Raw genomic sequence first — 20108 nt, forward strand, 5'->3', positions numbered from 1 at the left:
AATGCTGGCAAAGATGAGGATGGTCTCTAAGGATCCAAATCATTCCAAAGAGCTTCAATTCTTTGTTTTAAAGTGAGAAGCTGATTTTAGCCACCAGCCAATGACACCAGCTAAATGACAGCCCCTCCTATCCTTGGAGAAAACAGTTCCTTATAAAATGTTTGTGAGAACAAATTGTCTTCCAGCTTTTTTCTGCACTTTTTACAAAGATCGAGTGATCAGGCCATTCAAGCTTCTGAAAGGACTTGAGAAAAATTACCAAGTGAAAGAAACAGGCTCCAGGTCAACGTGGTTACTTGAGAGGTTTTTGCATGAGGAGCTGCATGAGCCTTGGTGCCAGCTGACCCCACCACTGAGCTCAGAAGAGGGGACATCAACTGCATGTGGGCAATCGGCCTCCAGATGGAGTTTGCTGGAGCACTGCCCGTGGTCTAATGGATAAGTGTTGTCCTGTGGAGCAAATATCCCTCCGTGGATATAACAAACACTAGCCACCAGTCAGGTATTTCAGTTCCAGGACTGATGTCAGTGCAGTTGTAGAGTCATCTCTGCCTTTTACTTCCCCCTTGACCCCGAGTCAGACTGACTGAGGCATGGGTGCATCTCACTCTGCTTTGGACCATGAGGCTGCATGATGCTTCCAGCCATTTTATTTAGAGGTGGCAGAATCTGTTTTGGAGCAATAAGGATCTGTACTGGGGATTTTCATCACGCATGTTCCTGGAAGACTTGACCCGGAGGAGGGCTACCCATCAGTGCCTCGTCCCCACGTTAAGTACCTGAGCAAGAATCTTCACTGTGGCTTCTTCACCCAGAGTGTAATAGGGAAGAACAAATCTGACTCCATATTAGACCTTTCCTTTAGCTCTAACCCTCCGCTCTGTTTTCTGGGCTTAGTCATACTGGTTCTGCTCTTTTTGCAAAAGAATGTTGCCTATAGACTGAAATATACAGGATAATCCATTCTGAAGGCTCTGACCCTTAAGGGTGTAACACTTCTCCATCCATATTGAGATAAAAAGTTGCAGAACAGAGTATAACATTTCTCTTGTTGGAGGTTTACAGGAACATCATGACCTGACCTACATGGATGGCTGCCAGAACAAAGGATTCTGACACAAAAAAGTTTGCAACAACCACCACAGATGCACAGTATAAAAGGAATCTGAATTCTGTCTTGGGTAAGATGGTTCTTCTGGATATCAGTTTGCCATCTTCTCGGTCTGCTGGCTTTCTGAATAAAGTCATTATTCCCTGCCCTGACACCTCATCTCCTGACTTATTGGCCTGTCATGTGGCGAGCAGAGTTTGGACGTGGTAGTGAGAGCACTTGCCTGTCATAGGAACACAAGAGACCCTGCACAGCCAGAGAGCCAGTCTTGAGTCAGCTCACCGAGTTATGTCAGCTGTTCGGCCTAACTGAGGCTACCTCTGAAGTCTGGATGTAGAATCACCACTTGTCCAGGAGCTTCTAACTCCAATTGGTCCTGGAAACAAGTAGACCAAGAATAGAGTGTCTTTTAGGTAGTGAGTCACTTGAACTCCAATCTAATGTTGAAAACAAAGGAAGCAAATTTTCTTTATGTTCAAAACATTCCACCAAGCTAGTTAACTAGTCAGAGCCATTCTTCAAGTATGGAGATCAGGGTTCGGGGCAAGCCATGTATTGTAAGTGGACAGCTTGACAAACTATCATACACTGAGTTCATCCTCGTAACTGACACCCTAATCAAGACACTGAGCATTGCCCAGACAGCACCCTGAAACTATGCATGTGATGCCCCCTTGTCATCACCATAGCCCATGGCCACTAGAGTAACCACTGTCTTGACTTCTCACACTATGGATTCATTTTGCCTGCCTTTGAACTTTATGCAAATAGGATCATGCATTGTATATGTTTGTGACTGGTGTTTCTGCTCAACATGATGTCTATGTAATTCACTGATGTTGTGTACCATTAGAGTTCATTGTCTCAATGCTACATGGTTTTCTATTGTTATGAATACACCACAATTTATTTATCCATGAAACTACTGAAGGGCATCAGGATAGTTTTGAGTCTTTGGCTATTGTGAATAAAACTTTTATGAACATTCTTATATGGTGTACATATATATCCATTTCTGAGGGAATTTTTATTCCTAGTGGTAGAATGACTCATTCCTAGGGAATGAGTATATTTACCTGTAGTAGACATGCCCCCAACAGTTTTCAAAGTATTTGTGTCAATTTACATTCCATGAGCAGTGTCTGAGAGTATTGGTTGTTCCACATCTTCATCAATACTTGATATTGTTTGTCTTTTTAATTTTATCTATAGGGTATGTCACCTAGCCATGTATTTTAGATAGGTAAAATGTATACAGGTTCAATAAACACAGGCAAAATATTGATCAAAATAGCAGAGTAAAAACACTTAAGCAGCATGTAGAATTCATTCATTCACTTATTCCTCATTCAATAAGTACAAATATTCAAGGGAGATTTTTATAAAAGAAGAACAAGTAGGAAATGAAAATTCAAGAAAAGGACTAAAGAGAGATAGTCAGACTGGTGTAATTATGTTTTTCCTGAACAATCTGTTTCCATGTCTTCCCTGGATGGACACTAAGTATCTCCCAAACCTCCAGGCCCAGGGTGATTTCACTGTTTTATTTTTTCAACAATAATAATATGACAACAACAACAGCAGTAACAGTGGTTTAGGTCATTGAACTCATTGACTTTCATGACATGCTTTCATATGTGTTTATTGACCTGATTCTAACAACTATGAGATAAAATTAGAGTTTAGTCTTTTCAGTGCATAATCAAGGGGGTGAAAGTCTAGAGAAAATAAGGGACTTGCTCAGGTGATCAGAATCAATAATAAGAGAGGCAGTGGATCTTGGATTTGAACCAAGGATTTTCGATCTCTCAGCCTCATGATGCTTTTCTTTACCCTCAACATAGCTCTGTTAATAAAGACACTTCACATCGTAGAGATTTTTTTGTACAACATTTTTCGTTTTCATTGTACTTAGTCATTGTTTCAGAGACCACATCAAGTTATATCATTCCCATTTCACAGATAAAAAAAGACAAGCCCTGGAGGAATTTAAGAATATCCATAAAAGCTATATATGACAAACCTACAGCCAGCATAGTACTCAATGGTGAAAAACTCAAGAGCTTCCCACTAAAATCTGGGACAAAACAAGGATGCTCACTATCACCACTCCTATTCAACATTGTCTTGGAAGTCCTAGCCACTGCAATCAGGCAAGAGAGAGAAATAAAAGGGATCCAAATTGGAAAAGAAGAGGTAAAAGTGTCACTATATGCCAATGACATGTTACTATATACAGAAAACCCTAAAAGGTCCACACAAAAACTACTAGAGCTGATCAAAGAATTCAGCAAGGTAGCAGGTTACAAGATTCATGTTCAAAAATCAGTTGTATTTCTTTACACTAATGATGAATCAACAGAAAAAGAAAATAAAGAAACAATCCCTTTTAAAATAGCACCAAAAGTAATAAAATACCTAGGAATAAATCTAACCAAGGAAGTGAAAGAATTATACACAGAAAACTATAAACCATTGATGAAGGAAATTAAAGAAGTCTTTAAAAAATGGAAAGATATCCCATGCTCTTGGATTGGAAGAATCAATATTGTTAAAATGGTCACACCGCCCAAGGCAATCTATAGATTTAATGCAATCCCTATCAAATTACCCAGGACATATTTCACAGAACTAGAACAAATCATAATAAAATTCATATGGACCATCAAATACCTAGAAATTGCCAAAGCATTACTGAAGAAAAAGAAAGAGGCTGGAGGAATAACTCTCCCAGACTTCAGACAATACTATAGAGATACAGTCATCAAGACAGCATGGTATTGGTACCAAAACAGACATATAGACCAATGGAACAGAATAGAGAGCCCAGAAATGAACCCACAAACTTTTGGTCAACTCATCTTTGACAAAGGAGGCAAGAATATACAATGGAATAAAGACAGTCTCTTCAGCAAATTGTGTTGGGAAAACTGGACAGCAGCACATAAAGCAATGAAGCTAGAACACTCCCTTACACCATACACAAAAATAAATTCAAAATGGATCAAAGACTTAAACATAAGACAAGATACAATAAACCTCCTAGAAGAAACTATAGGCAAAACATTATCTGACATACATCTCAAAAATGTTCTCCTAGAACAGTCTACTCAAGCAATAGAAATAAAAGCAAGAATAAACAAATGGGACCTAATGAAACTTACAAGCTTCTGCACAGCAAAGGAAACCATAAGTAAAACAAAAAGACAACCTACAGAATAGGAGAAAATTTTTGCAAATGAAACCGATGAAGGCTTGATCCCCAGAATATATAAGCAGCTCATACGACTTAATGAGAAAAAAACAAACAACCCAATCCAAAAATGGACAGAAGACCTAAACAAGGAATTCTCCAAAGAAGACATACAAATGATCAATAAGCACATGAAAAAATGATCAGTATCACTAATTATCAGAGAAATCCAAATCAAAACTACAATGAGGCATCACCTACCTCACACCAGTCAGAATGGCCATCATTCAAAAACCCACAAATGACAAATGCTGGAGAGGCTGTGGAGAAAAGGGAACCCTCCTACACTGCTGGTGGGAATGCAGTTTGGTGCAGCCACTATGGAAAACAGTATGGAGATTCCTCAAAAGACTAGGAACAGACTTACCATGTGACCCAGGAACCCTGCTCCTGGGAGTATATCCAGAAGGAACCCTACTCCAAAATGACACTTGCACCCCAATGTTCATAGCAGCACTATTTACAATAGCCAAGACATGGAAGCAGCCTAAATGTCCATCAACAGATGACTGGATAAAGAAGAAGTGGTATATTTATACAATGGAATACTATTCAGCCATAAAAACTGACAACATAATGCCATTTGCAGCAACATGGATGCTCCTGGAGAATGTCATTCTAAGTGAAGTAAGCCAGAACGAGAAAGAAAAATACCATATGAGATCACTCATATGCGGAATCTAAAAGAAACAAAAACAAATAAACAAACAAACCAAACAAAACATAAATAAAAAACAGAAACAGACTCATAGACAGAATACAAACTTGTGGTTGCCAAGGGGGTGGGGGGCGGGAAGGGATAGACTGGGATTTCAAAATGTAGAATAAATAAACAAGATTATACTGTATAGCACAGGGAAATATATACAAGATCTTATGGTAACTCACAGAGAAAAAAATGTGACAATGAATATATATGTTCATGTATAATTGAAAAATTGTTCTCTACACTGGAATTTGACACAACATTGTAAAATTATTATAAATCAATAAAAAAAATTAAAAAAAAGAATATCCCATCTTTTTAATGATGAGTTAGCCAGTGGGAGAAACTCAGGAACACTAACAGATTGATGAATTTCTTAAATTCTGTCTACTAAAATAGAAATGCTCAGGAAGCAGGGAGCAGAGGCAGCCATACGTATCAGGATGGAATAATAATCACTGCTCTAATCTTAGAAGTTTACATTTCTCTACCTTTGTTTAGACTCATAATTTTTACAACATAGCTAAAGAAACATTCCTATAATGCTAGTGTAATAAGCCTTGGGGATTCAGTCATGGAATAATTCCATACTCAGAATTCTAAGAGTTTCTCTGATTTAACTTAAGCAAATAAATCTTTATTGTTGTCCCAGGTTTTTTTTTTTTTTTCTTGTCCATGTTCCCTTAGTGGATAAAGTAACCACACAGCATCAATTAATGACCACTAGATAAGTCCTGGCTTCCAGAACACAGAGAGGAAAAAACAGATCACTAATTTTGACAGAACAAAAATACCAATGATTTAACATGAGACTGAGGCCTTTCTTGTTCCCCTCTGAATTTTGCTGCTTTGGGGTTGGGTGGGTAACAGAAAAAGAGTTTATGGACTGTATCTGGTGAGTCTTTCTGTAAAAAGGAAAAGGAGACAAAAACCTCCCAGTATGTTCCACTTTCAAGGCCAAATAACAAGAACAAAAAAGTTTTATTGTTTTGTTGTTGTTGTTGTTAATCCTTCCAGCTGTGCTGGAAGTCCCAAGGTGAGAGTCAGCTTAAGCAAATTAAGCTGGTTTATCTAATATTTCACAGAATCCAAGATGGAGTCAGCATCCTGCTCAGTGAACATGTCCAGTTAGAAGTATTTGCATTAATTTATATCCTTCATATTGTCTGGGTCACCTTAGTCGCCAAACCACTCCTTCATACTGGCAAGACACTGACACCCACCAGATCAGATCATAATATCCAATGGATAATTAAAAGATAAAGAATATGTCAAGTAAATACATCAGAGCTGTACATTTTGGTTAATTCATTGTGTAAATTAAATGTACTGCTCATAAATATATCAAAACTGGATAAATACTTATTGGTGATCTTATCCGAGTCCCGGGCTACCTGACTGAAAATCGAATTAAAAGAAGAAAAAAGTTTTTAAAACCTTCCCAAATAAAAATTGAACATTAATTTGTAAAAAATATGTATTTGTAGATAGGATAGATTCCTTGTATGTTGAACCACTCTTGAACATTTCATATAGTCCCCACCTAATGATGGATGAGAGTTGGTGGGTAAATGCCCCATTTCTTCACCTCTTCAGTGGAACAGTTCTGAGTTGTGCTCTGCATATTCTCCCAGAGGTCCTCAGAGAAGTTACACTCTATTTGCTAATGGTGGTAATTTTGGTAATGTGCTTTAAATGCCTGCCTCCCAGGTTCTGTCTCACTCCCCAGTTCCTCTGTCAATGCTCCCTGGAATCACTTCCTTATACTCCAATCTTCATTTCAGGCTCTGCCTCTGGGGAATCCCAACCTAGACACACTTGCTGTCCATTTGTGAAGATAAGACAGCACATCTCAAAAGCAAACACCTCCAGTAATTAGACTCTACAGTGACAGGAATTAACTGTAAAGGAGAAGGGGATAAATCAGGCTGAAGATAACAGATAAACTTTGTATTTTGGAAAGGAAGCAGAGTATTTTGCTAGATTCTGAAGGATAGAGCAGCTTTTCAGCTGGATGTGAGAGATGAGAGATGTTAGGAGTCAGGGAAAGAGCAGTAAGTGTGGAATTGAAGGAGAGCAGTTGTTTCAGGAACAAGTCTGATGAAAGTTGGCTCAATACCTATTGGCAAGCAGAAGATGCCATCATAAAGCATCTTCTGTTATTTCCTGTGCAGTCAACCGAAGGTTTAGAGTCTACAAAGAAATGACCCCTCTGTTCCTATCTCCAGTGATAAATCTCCAGGAATCATTGTGTGTAGTAGATGCTGTTGGTTTCCTCACCTGGGTCTCTGTTACTGGGTTGTGCATCGGGTCCCCGGCTCCTACTGGCTACTAATGGTTCTGTTGCTACCTTCCCTGAAGAAGTACCCATGGCTGAATGGGGAGCCTCCTCTCCTGGGAGGTTGCTCACTGCTCCTTTCAGTGCAGCCTGTAGCAGGTGACTGACGACATGGATGGCAAGGAGGTATGAAATGTTAGGTCCCCAGTATGGATGATGCAATCCATATTTCAGAGCTCCCATAGGATCGGGTAAGATGGTGCACTTGCTGAACATCTTCCACTGCCTGACTCTGCTTCTCTTACTCCCTCCTTCTCATGGAAGCACACCCTCAATAAGTCACATTCACCCAAATTCCCTGTCCCAGGCTCTGCTTCCAGAGAACGTGACCCAAGATCCTGCACGTATGGCAGGAGTAAGCCTTCTTCATAAGCCCAAATGGAAAGACATTACAACTCACTTGGTCCTTCTCAGACCTCTACTGTCTGAGATAAATACGGGCTTTCCAGCTTTCTGAAAGCTGTGACACTTAGTCACCCACAGACTTTCTCACAATCTGCTACAGATCTAACTCACTGCCTAAACTGGCCCCATCCATCTAAGGCCAGCAGGCCACTGGCTGCTAAGGTGGACGTGACCTCTGGCAGAAACAAATCTCCAACAATAGTAGCACAAAGACATCAGAACTGCTGTTTGGGCCAAACTGCCCCACCCACACACAGTGGAAATAGTGGGCAGGTGACTTTCTGAAGGTCTAAAAATGGATCTGTGGGAAGACTTGGGAAGGAAAGAACCATAAAACTTTTTACATACCAAATCTCAGGATCAACTTAAAGAATTAATGTGGGGGAAGCCCTTGTTCCAGGTCTCAAGTGCCTTGCCTGAACCTTCTGTTAAACTAAACACAAAGCAAAACAAAGCATGGTCCTCCTGCGCCTAATCCTCCCCAGACGACTGTAAATGAATACACAGGGGCTATTAGCAGAACACGACGTTTTTCTTTCTTTCCTGTTTTTGTTGTTTTTTTTTGAAGGGGCGTTCTTCAAACTCATTGTGACATTGTAGTGCCTGTTGCCGCTATGTAATATAACGGGGTCTCTCTCCTTCTGCTACTGTGTGGTTTTTGCTCAATGAACAAAAGCGTCCTTCAGCATTAGCCTAAGTAGGCTTAAGCAGGAAGTCTATAAGTTTATCTGTAACTCAGATATACACGCAGGGTTCCTTTTTCTTTTTTAATTGAAATACAGTCAATTACAATGTGTCAGTGTCTGGTGTGGGGTAGGTTTATTAATGTATTTCTAAATCAAGAAGCAATGATTTGGCCCAATGAGGGCTAGGATATATTTGGGGTTCCAGCATCAAGCAGGTCACCTTTTACATATAAAACACTCAAAGAGCGATGTATAGTACCATATAATGCAACAGTTCCACGTTTAGGAATACACCTTACAGAAATGTAAATGTATATTATCAAAAGACATATGTCAGAGTGTTCACATCAGCATTTTTTGGTAAAAGCCCCAAATGAGAAACTACCCAAATGCTTATCAATGTTAAACTGTGATATTTACATTTAGTGGTTTATTCTACAGAGCCAAGAATGAACAATTTTCACATATATATTATCATTTGAATGAATTTTAACATGCAATGTTGATTGAAAGAAGACAGATACAAATAAGTGTACATAAAGGCAAAAACTGATCTGTAGTGTTGTATGTCAGGATAGTGGTCTGCCCTTGAGGGGATGGGAGTTAGTGCCTGGCTAGTGGCATGGAGGGGTGGCACCTGGACACCAGTAGAGCTCTGTTGATTAATTTGGGCACCAGTTCCATAGTTGTGTTCACTTTGGAAAAGTCACCAAACTGTATAGGTACAATTTTTGCACCTCTCTGCATGTTATTCTTGCAAAAAAAAATTTTTTAAGGAATAAGTTTGCCCACAGAAGTAGATGTTCCATTATTTGGGGTCATTCATTTTTATCTTACTTCTATAAATGTCAGTAATCAAATGCCAAGGGATTAAACTGAGAATGGGATGGGTATAAGACTTTTGATTTAATCTACATTGGGAAGCACTGGTAAACACTGGAAACAACACAAATTATCTGGTTTCAAAAGATTCAGGGGGATGTATAAGAGTTTTGTGTTTGTTTTTCAGGGAGAACATTAACTTGTTAGGTATTTTAGAATTATAAAGAAATTCTACAAAGAAATTTAAATTGGGAGGGACTTGGAGAATAACTCACACAGCCTACACATTTTAAAGATAAGAAAACTGACCTCAAGAGGTTAAATAAGAAGCCCAAGGTCACATGTGTGGTTAGCAGCAGCCCGGGGAGGAGGTCCAAGGTCCATGGTCCTTTTTCTCTAGACCACACAGCCTCCTTGTTTTCCAGACCTTCTGAGGAAGTTCATGAATACATTTTAAATGTCTGTTCACAATTTTTAAAACTCAACTCATTTACCCCCTAAATGGTGCAACACATAGGATGTGAACTGGCTCAATGTCATCCACTCCAATCTGTCAACAATCAACAAAACAGTAGACGGCTGGCATGTCTGCTTCAACCTAATAGTTGATTTTAATTAACTCATGGCCTCTTTGCTGGCTAAAACCTTTTATTTAGCTCACAAGAACAGGCTTAAAATCAAGAAATTATTCTCAGCAACTAAGACAAGACCCTTAGGGCCATTTTTCCAAAAGCAATAACATTTGCGCATCTCTTAAGGGAATCACAAAGTCCTCGGGGTAAATATCTCCTAATTCTCTGAAGTTTACTGTAGAGATCCCCAGTCCTGACTTCTTTCCAGTGCAGTCTTTAGAGGGTTTTAAGCACTGTGATGCTGTGGCTCCACTCCAGACCTCCCAAGTCAGATTCTCCAGGAACAGGGTCTGGGCATCTGGATGCTTGAAAAATCCCCAGGTGATTCTGGTGCAGTCTTGGTTGGGAAAGGCTGATCTGTTGCTCCTCTGTCGCACAGCATTCTCCATCCTCTCTTGGATCATTCAGCTATGTGAATACCTAACAAATAAAGCAGTAACTGGCAAATGGTTGCTCAGCTGTACCAAACTTGAGTATCCACTCTTTCCCAAAGGTTCACTGATTAGGCACCACAAGTTGGTATATTGCCTCCTTGATTAGCCACATCCAGCAAATAAACCAATTAATTTCTCATGGATGGGTGCTGTAAATTTCTTAAAGATCCACTAAACTATATTCTTTTGTTGGGGGGGGGAGTTACAATAGCATGGGTAAAGATTGTACACAAATTACAAGGAAATAAGGATCGAAGCAGGATATGGAGAGGTCAAATAAGAGAGTCAGCCAGGGCTCTGAGTCCAGTCAGAGGAGCCCTGGGTTTGTGTGTAGAGGGTGGGGGCAGGGAAGGATGCATCGATGAAATAAAACTGGATGGTCACACTGAAACGAATCACATTTGAGTTTTTGTTCCAAAGTGGAGACATTTCTGCTGTAAAATTTTACCTTATCTAACCTAATGAGTGTTTCTTGCCACATTGCTATAGAATAATTTGAACTCTGTTAAAAAGGATCTAAGAGACATACAGCACTAACATTACCAACGATTAATAATGACTGACCCTCACTAATTCATTAACTAATTAATTCATATGTATTACATGCACTATGCAGGAGTTTTAAGTATAATGGATTTTTCAAATGACCCTGTCCTAACAGTTTTATATCTAGTGGGATGGCAGATGAGTAAATGGACACCATAATGTGGGGCTGAGATAAAATTCAGGGACAAGGGCTCTGGATGGATATGCAGGGGGGAGCTTCGGCCCCAGCCAGATCTGGTTATGGGAAGTAATTCTTGAGGTGAGTCTCAAAAGATAAGCAGGAAAAGTGCAGAGACTTTAAAGCACAAGATGAGAAAAATGTTGCTGAGTTTACATAATGTCAGAAAGTGTTACTGGGTCCAAACTCCTTCTCACCACAAGACAGGCCAATAAATCAGGAAACGAGGTTGGGGCAAGGAATAAGGACTTTATTCAGAAAGCCAGCAGACGAAGAAGATGGCAGGCTAATGTCCTGGAGAACCATCTTACCCAAGTTAGAAGAATTCAGGCTCCTTTTATACTGAAAAGGGGAGGGGGTTCTGGTGGGTTGTTGCAAACTTCTTGGTGTCAGAATCCTTTGTTCTGGCAGCTGTCCGTGTAGGTCAGGTCATGATGTTCCTGTAAACCTCCAACAAGAGAAATGTTATACTCTGTTCTGCAACTTTTTAATCTCCATATGAATGGAAAAGTGTTATACCCTAAATGTCAGAGCCTTGAGAATGGGTTGTCCTGTATATTTCAGGCTATAGGCAACATTCTTTTACAAAATGTGCAGAACCAGCATGACTATGCACAGGAAACAGTGCACAGGCTTAGAGCTGAAAGAACAGATTTAATATGGAGTCAGATTTGTTCTTCCTTACTACAAAAGTTCAATACAATATGCACACAGAGCTCCTGAATCTAGGAAACTCCCATCTCCTTAGCTAATAAGTCCCCATCTCATGCTGTGTCATATCTACCTTGGAGACATATATGCCTCATGAGTTTCCTGAGAACAGGAACCATGTCTGCCAGGTTTGCAAATACATCGTGGCCAACCAGCATGTTGTAGGTTCTCAATACATACTTCTGAATGAAAATTTTTTTCCAAATTTATCTTATTATGATCAAGGAAACTGAGGCCCAGGGAGATAAAAATGAACAGCCTAAAATCATAGACTATTTAGTGGCTGAACCAGATATTAAAACAAAATCTTGGGAGCCACTGCTGTGTCTAACTCTGCCACAAGATCTCCCATTCAAGTCCTGAACTATAGGACTCATTCCAATTTTCTGTGAATATATCCAAAGAACATTAGGAATGGAATACTTATTTGAATCTTGGTTTCTTACAGTAGGTGTTGGCTGCTGACATTATGAATTTACAACAGGAAATGTGTCTGAACCAATGACTCTGTGATTCTGGAATATTGTAGTAACTAAACCCATCTTTAAAAGTTAGCCACTGACATTAGTATGCAAATAAGAGATGATTTAATAAAATTTTAACATTGAGTTTTTATACTCATACTTAAATAAGTGATCTAATCTGATTGTAATGAGAAAAAAATGGATCCCCTTCCACCCTTAAAAGTGATGAATCATTGCCCATTGAGTTCTAAGGGCTGGACCAAAGGAAATGAAAGGAATTCAAAATCACACATAAGCATCATCACAGAACCATAATGATGCAATCAGTAAGATGCTATCAACTTTCAAAAATTAACACTCAGACATTCATGGTATATTTCTCTCAGATTCTTTTTTTTTTAACATTTTTATTGAGTTATAGTCATTTTACAATGTTGTGTCAAACTCCAGTGTAGAGCACAATTTTTCAGTTATACATGAACATACATATATTCATTGTCACCTTTTTTTTTTTTTGCTATGAGCTACCACAAGATCTTGTATATATTTCCCTGTGCTATACAGTATAATCTTGTTTATCTATTCTGCATATGCCTGTCAGTATCTACAAATTTTGAACTCCCAGTCTGTTCCTTCCCAACCCCAACCCCCTGGCAACCACAGCTTTGTATTCTATGTCTAAGAGTCTATTTCTGTTTTGTATTTATATTCTTTTTTTTTTTTTTTTAAGATTCCACACATAAGCAATCTCATATGGTATTTTTCTTTCTCTTTCTGGCTTACTTCACTTAGAATGACATTCTCCAGGGACATACATGTTGCTGCAAATGGCATTATGTTGTCATTTTTATGGCTGAATAGTATTCCATTGTATAAATATACCAATTCTTCTTTATCCAGTCATCTATTGATGGACATTTAGGCTGCTTCCATGTCTTGGCTATTGTAAATAGTGCTGCTATGAACACTGGGATGCAGTTGTCTTTTTGAAGTAGGGTTCCTTCTGGATTTATGCCCAGGAGTGGGATTACTGATGCAGAAAAAGAAAGTAAAGAAACAATCCCCTTTAAAATAGCACCCAAAGTAATAAAATACCTAGGAATAAATCTAACCAAGGAGGTGAAAGACTTATACACAGAAAACTTTCTCTCAGATTCTTGGAGTCAGAGAAACAACACTTTTTAAAAGCAGTAGCTGTCTGCACAAGAGGAAAGCTGATAGCAATCTTCAATGACTGTTCAAAATTCTCAGTGTTGAAGCTTAGTTCCTTTTCCCTCTCAGTTCCGAATCTGGTACAGCTCTGTTATTTACAACTGTCCTCCACCCCTTATTTTTTTTTAAGTGATTTACAACACGACCATCCATCACAGCTGTCCAGCTGGCTCCACCACCATGGCCACGCCCTGATTACTCAGAGTGGAACACAATTCATGTGACCAGGCACTTAGCTAGCATGGGCCATCTATCTCTCTGGCTCTGAGCTTGGATTGGGACTGCAAGGTGGACTCTCAAAGAGCTCTTCAGAGTGGAGGCACAAACAAACTCCTACTATCCATGAATAAAAAGAATGAAAGGCTTATCAGAGATGCAAACTAGAAATTTGTGTGCAAAAGAGTGATTAATCCTGACCCACAGTGGAGAAGTTTTGGGGAGGAGTTATTACTTAGCTGGTCTTGGACTATTTAATAGGATTTCAAGGAGAGTAGCTTGCATGCTCTGCAAACACGTTTGGATTTTTTTTTTCTATAAGCTGTAGGGAGTCATTAAAGATACATAGGCAGGATGGCTTGAGGGAACAGCTCTGGCAGTGGGGACAACTGGAGAAGCCAAGAAGAAAAGCAGAGGGAAAAGTTAAGGGGTTCTTAGGAAATCTACCACCTGACTGCTCACAGCAGCACCTCTATCACCTGGGAATTTGTTAGAAATACAGAATTCCAGGCTCCATCCTAGACCTACTAACCCAGACTCTCTTGTTTTAGTGAGATCCTCAGTGTGAAATGCGTCAAAAATGTTGCATATCATCAGCTGGGTAAGGCTGGATCTCAAAGAGTTTTGAGGGAGAAGCAAAGAAAATCTGAAGTTAATATACTGGTCAGGGATAAACTCTGGAAGTGGAGAATAATTTAAAGATTCAAGGCCCGCAAGTTTAGGTAGAAGATAAAAACTTGCTCAGAAACGAAAGGGCCACAAAAGTAAGCAGGCAAGACCAGATTATGGCTGGAGTTAGGGTATCTGGGGACACTCTGAAAGGCAGTTACCGGGGAAAAGAGCCTTCTATGGAAATTCTTTTTTTTTTTTTTTATTGAAGTATAGTTAGTTTACAATGTTGTTTCAATTTCTGGTATACAGCACAATTCTTCAGTCATACATGAATATACATATTTTCATATTCTTTTTCACTGTGAGCTACTATAAGATATTGAATATATTTTCCTATGCTATACAGTATAAACTTGTTTATCTATTTTATATATACCTGTCAGTATCTGTAACTCTTGAACTCCCAGTTTATCCCTTCCCATTCCCCTCCTTGGCAACCACAAGTTTTTATTCTATGTCTGTGAATCTGTTTCTGTTGTATATATAAGTTCATTTGTCCCCCTTTTTTTTTTTTTAGATTCCACATATGAATGATATCATATGGTATTTTTCTTTCTCTTTCTGGCTTACTTCTCATAGAATGACGTTCTCTAGGGCCATTCATGCTGCTGCAAATGGCAGTTTTTTTATCATTTTTATGGCTGAGTAGTATTCCACTGTATAAATATACCACAACTTCTTTATCCAGTCATCTGTTGGAAATTCTGCTGGGAGGCTGTGAGTGAAGAGTGGGTCTGCTGCAGAGGTGGGGGAGGGCTCACAGAGGGGCTTATATGCACAGGGTGCCAAGTAGTTCCAACTTGGGGAACAGAAAGTAGGCAATTTCAGAGTGGAGGGATGATATAAAAGTTTGAGTGAAAATTTTTATGTACAGAGTGAGGGAAAGTTGTTGAAGATTTCGGGAAGGTGATATCAAATGCCCGGAATTTAGACAATCTTTTCATCACTGACGAACATACCTCGAGAACATTTTGTTTGGAAAGTGCACACAATTTGCACCAGGTGACTTTGTGTGTGAGCTTCTAAGAATGAGTACAAACACTTGATGGCTAAAATGCCTGTTATGACCCTCATCACAACCCCATGAAGTAAGCTCTATTGTTATCCTCATTTTACAGATGAGGAAACGGAGGCATGGAAATGTTATTTAACTTACTCAAGACAAAAATCAGCGCCAAGGCCAAGATTTGGGGCTAGTTAGTGATGTCACAGCCTAAAACCATCACCACTGTGCTGGGCTACACTCCCTCCCTCCCTCCATCCCCACATGAATTTATCTTGTGGTCTAACCTGCAGGGGCATTTCCAAGTTCAAACTGGTACCCAATTTTTATTTACTATGCCCCCACCCAAAAAGTGTAAGACAAGATTTTTCCATTCCTCTAAATTCCAGCTTTTATTTTTATGAATTGAAAAGCATTAAAGGGAACTATTTCTCAGACATAACAAGACAGCTCTACAAATTGAGAGGGAGTCAATTCCTTACGATGTTTGTTACTTAGTGACAGGGTCAGCAGAGACAGTGAAGTCGGCCAATATCCCACAGACTTTACTCTGATCAGTCAGGTCTAGGGTTGATCCTTTATCACTCTCTAATCTAGGCCTCAGGCATTTTCAAAGGCAGCCTGTATAATAAGAGGAAAATGAAGGGAGGTGAAGAAACCAAGGCTAGGCTAATGAAAATATTGGGTAACTAGAGGGCATAGGATGAGCCTTTTTAAGTTCAGATCCATCTTCCTTCTCTCTTCTTTTTCTATATCCATGAGCAAATCACTGTCTGGGCATCAGTTTCCTTACCTGTGAATTGGGGACAGAACAATACTTACTTCAAAGTATTGTTGGAGGGAACAGAATGACAATTTGTGAGGAGCACATAGTAAACACAGATGATATGACAATCACACCAATACACAGAAATTAAGGGCGACTCCTCTTTTACAAACTGTCCGCCAGGCTACAGCATATCTGTCTCTGTCTCCATCTCTCTCAGTTGTGGGTTGAAAGATGAAGCCCAGGTTGGCAGGAAAAATCTCCTTTGAGTTTTCTTTAAATGAGCTCCAGAGGGCTTTTTTTTTTTTCCCCTGGCCACTATTATTTACTCTGGCACTCAAAGATAGCAGCAAGAACTATTAGCAAAAACCCTCAAATCACATGGATATCAATAGAAGAAAGACCTTCCAAGATTCCATATCCCGCCTTTGCCTCAAATCCAGCAACATCCCCTGACCTCCTTTTAGCACTGACTGATGACAGTGCAGATATTTCAGGCTGCAGCTCCCTGCTCACTGCAGTGTGTCTGAGGTTGTTTGGCCCCTGGACTATTTCTGCTCACAAGGCTGCTCTCAGCCGCAGACATTCAAATGGAAACCAGAGAGATCCAAATACTTGGGAGGAACCTATAAACAAATGTCGGAAGAAGCATCCAGTCTGACCATGGCGCCCACAAAAGTTTCTGTAGACAGAATATTAGGGGCTGGATTCCCAACACCTACTACTTGAAAACTTGCCTAAATCTCTCTTAGATTCTTAGTTACTTCACAGGGATGGAAGGAGGGAAATTCAGAAGAGCAGCCTGGAGAGAGCTTATTTGTGTGTGTGTGTGTTCAAATATTTCCCTTTTGGGGGTCATAGAAGGGCTGAACACAGCTGCTTGCCTGCCTTTTTGTACTTATAGAGAAAATACAAATTGGGCCATTTTATTTATTTTTCAAATAAAAGTCAATCAAACAAAAAACAGGTCCCTAGGTTTTGAAACTTCCAGGAAAACAGGAAAAAGTTAAAGTGTATTTTAATTAAGAAAAGAAAATGATTAAAATAGATTCTAATCATTGTATGAATGGTACCTAATCCTAACCCCAGCTTGTCAATATCTAAGCACGATTCCAAACAACAAAGATCTCTGGTTCTGCAGAATTCAGAAATGTGAGAATAGGCTTGGTACAGGGGCTTCCAAATTTCTATTCTTTCCCCCCAAATTGTCAAGCTTTTCTCCCTCCCCATCCCAACGCATCCTAACTGGACCATCATTAGCCCAGAAATTGATGCAAAATAAGGAAAAGAGGGAACCCAAATCATGAGGCTGCCTTGACAAAGTCCTCTAATGAGAGCATACACTCAACTCACCAGCAGTTTCATTCATCACAGTCCTGAGTCTTATTAACTCATTGATGTTTTGTCACCTTTGAAGGCTTCCCAGCCACAAACTCCCAATGCTTGCATGCTAAAGAGAAACAGAACAGACAATGTTATCTGAGACCCAACCACCCTTACTTAATGAGCATGTTGGTGACTGGATCTAAACATATAAAAACAAAAAGAAAAAAAAAATCTTCCCCCACTGCCCCCCTCTCCAAAGCAGTAAGAAAACTACAAGGAATTTTTGCTTTCGCCAGTGGTCAAATCTCTAAATGTATCTATTACACATATCTGTTAAGACTACCTGGCAAATGACACGCAGCCTCCCCAGACAGAACCAGCTTATAGAACATTCTCACCTTTTCGCCTTCCAACAAATTGCTTGTTTTCCCCTCCGAACAATAACCTTATTGTTTGCGCTGAAGTACAGTACAAGACTAGTCATGTTAGGAAGTGAGTGAATTGTTGTGCTGTCAACAAGATTTTTCCCCCAACATATCTATTATATCTAGGAATTCCTTCCAAAGTTAGAAACTGAAGAAAAGGCCCACTGCTCTCACCTGCTTTTACTGTTCTGAGCTGTACGGGTGTCAGACTAGGCTTGCTTAGCAACGTGAAATTATTATTAGGAGGAGGAGAAGTTGTAGTGTTTGTACAAGTTTCTGAGTAGACATTGTGGTACCCTTGTCACTGTCAGATGAGAATTTTGGTCCATGAGGCTTTCTTCATTCTATTTAAGCTCAGGTTAAACTCAGGTAACCCTCCCTAAGGATTCAGTTTACTTACCAGGAAAGGAGTATATGGAGACCTGATAGAGGCTTAGTTCTGAAAAAAGCACCCTAACTCCTTCCGTTACCTCCCCACCCTCTCAGCACTTTGAAACTCAGAAGCCAACTGGCTGATAAAGGAAATTTGTGTATCAGGACCTACAAAGCAGAGGCTGCCCCAGTGGCCCAGCTCATGTCACAGATCTCAACCTCAGTCAGCCCAGACTTATGGGAAATGCCTCCCTGTTTGGGAAGCTGAACATAAACACCAATCACAATCCTCCTATACAGCTTTAGCGAGCTTACCTCCCCCTAGAAAACAGGACCTACTGTCCTTACCAGGAAACCCCCAGCCTCCTAGCCAATCATGCCTTGGTTTCGAGTTGCTGCTTCTCATGATGTATAAAACTTGCTCTTGCCTGAAATCCCTTGGGAAGAGAGCCCCACAGTTTGGGAAGCTCTGTTCTCCCCCAACCATGGATTGTTTCCCCGTAAGGAAAGGACATCCAACTCATAACTACATTGTAATATTTTTGTCATTTGACATGGTGAAGGAAAGGAGCTATCAGACATCCACAATATCTGACCCAGCTGATTCTCCCTTCTTAACCCATTAAAGATGGAAAACAAGTAAGATCTTTTCATGATAGGTCTGAAAGAAAAGTTCAGCTCGATAGTGCTTAAGACTCCGATATGCACGTGTGAATACGTTCTCCTGAAACGTTGCCAGTAGCTAGATACAAATGATGAGGAGTGATTCTTGAAGAATAGAAAATCTTTCAATCTGATTGTTTCCTCTCCTGGGTGAGAGTCGGGAATGCATGGAGGCTAAATGCTCTTCTCTGCCTCATTCTCCCAACCCTCCAACGGGCTAGCAGGGCATGTTCTCATGGTGAAGGCAGATGTGCACCAGATGTGGAAGCAGGAGCAAGCAGGTACAGCTGGTATTCAAGCCTCTGCCTGCATCCCATCTGCTAGCATTTCATTGGCCAAAATTAGTCGCATGACCACAGTCAGCATCCAGAGGCACAGAAGTAGACTCCACCACCTTGTGTGTCAGAGGGTGTGGTTACGAGGAGGAGGAAAGAATCGGGCTGTGAATACAGTGCATCCATACAGCCGTGGGTGTACTCACAGTCACAGGAGATGGTGTGGAGACCCAGAGATTGTGTCAGAGATGGAACTAGAACCCGGGTCTCTAGCTCTATGCTTTGTCTTCTTTTTATGGTACCCACTGCCTTTATTTTACTAAAGAGCGATGAAATGATAGATAAAGATTCTGTAATCTGTTCCAGGTAGTCTTAAATCAATGATAACCTGTATGTCTAAAATAATGCCTGAGAAATACTCTATCTATAAAATATGTGTGAACAGCTTTGAACCAAACATGGAAAACTATTCCCCATCCGATGTTTTAGCAGCTAAGGGTTTATGCTATTAGAGAGCACAATGCAGGGCAGGCAAGTATTAGAAACAGAGAAGCATAAACTATGATGGCTGGAGACACTTACAATGTACTTAGAGTTGGCAGGTTTAGCAAGTAAAACTACAGGATGCCAGGTTGAATCAGAATTTCAGAAACACTGACTAATGTTTTAGTGTGTTTTGCACATTTTTTTTTTGGAATATACATATATTAAAAATATTCATGATTTACCTGAAATTCAAATTTAACTGAGCAGCCTTGATTTTATCTAGCCACTTTAAATTTACTAGGAGACTTAAGATATATACAGATCATAACCAACAATTGTGATATACAAACTTATATATAAAATTAATAAAAATTTATGCCTAATTCTTTTTCCAGGAGAGAATTAT

At 39.8% G+C, this 20108-nt stretch overlaps 1 long non-coding RNA gene across 1 annotated transcript; it reads right to left on the reverse strand.

The window, feature by feature from the left end:
• Positions 1–15754: 15754 nt before the first annotated feature.
• Positions 15755–17855, reverse strand: LOC123615335 (uncharacterized). The gene is made up of 3 exons (XR_006722903.2): positions 17825–17855; positions 17509–17605; positions 15755–16182 (listed from the first exon to the last, which is right to left on the reverse strand). It is a non-coding gene; the product is annotated as an uncharacterized LOC123615335 (long non-coding RNA).
• Positions 17856–20108: the final 2253 nt, after the last annotated feature.

The sequence above is a fragment of the Camelus bactrianus genome, chromosome 19, assembly GCF_048773025.1.
Source record: "Camelus bactrianus isolate YW-2024 breed Bactrian camel chromosome 19, ASM4877302v1, whole genome shotgun sequence".
NCBI lineage: Eukaryota > Metazoa > Chordata > Mammalia > Artiodactyla > Camelidae > Camelus > Camelus bactrianus.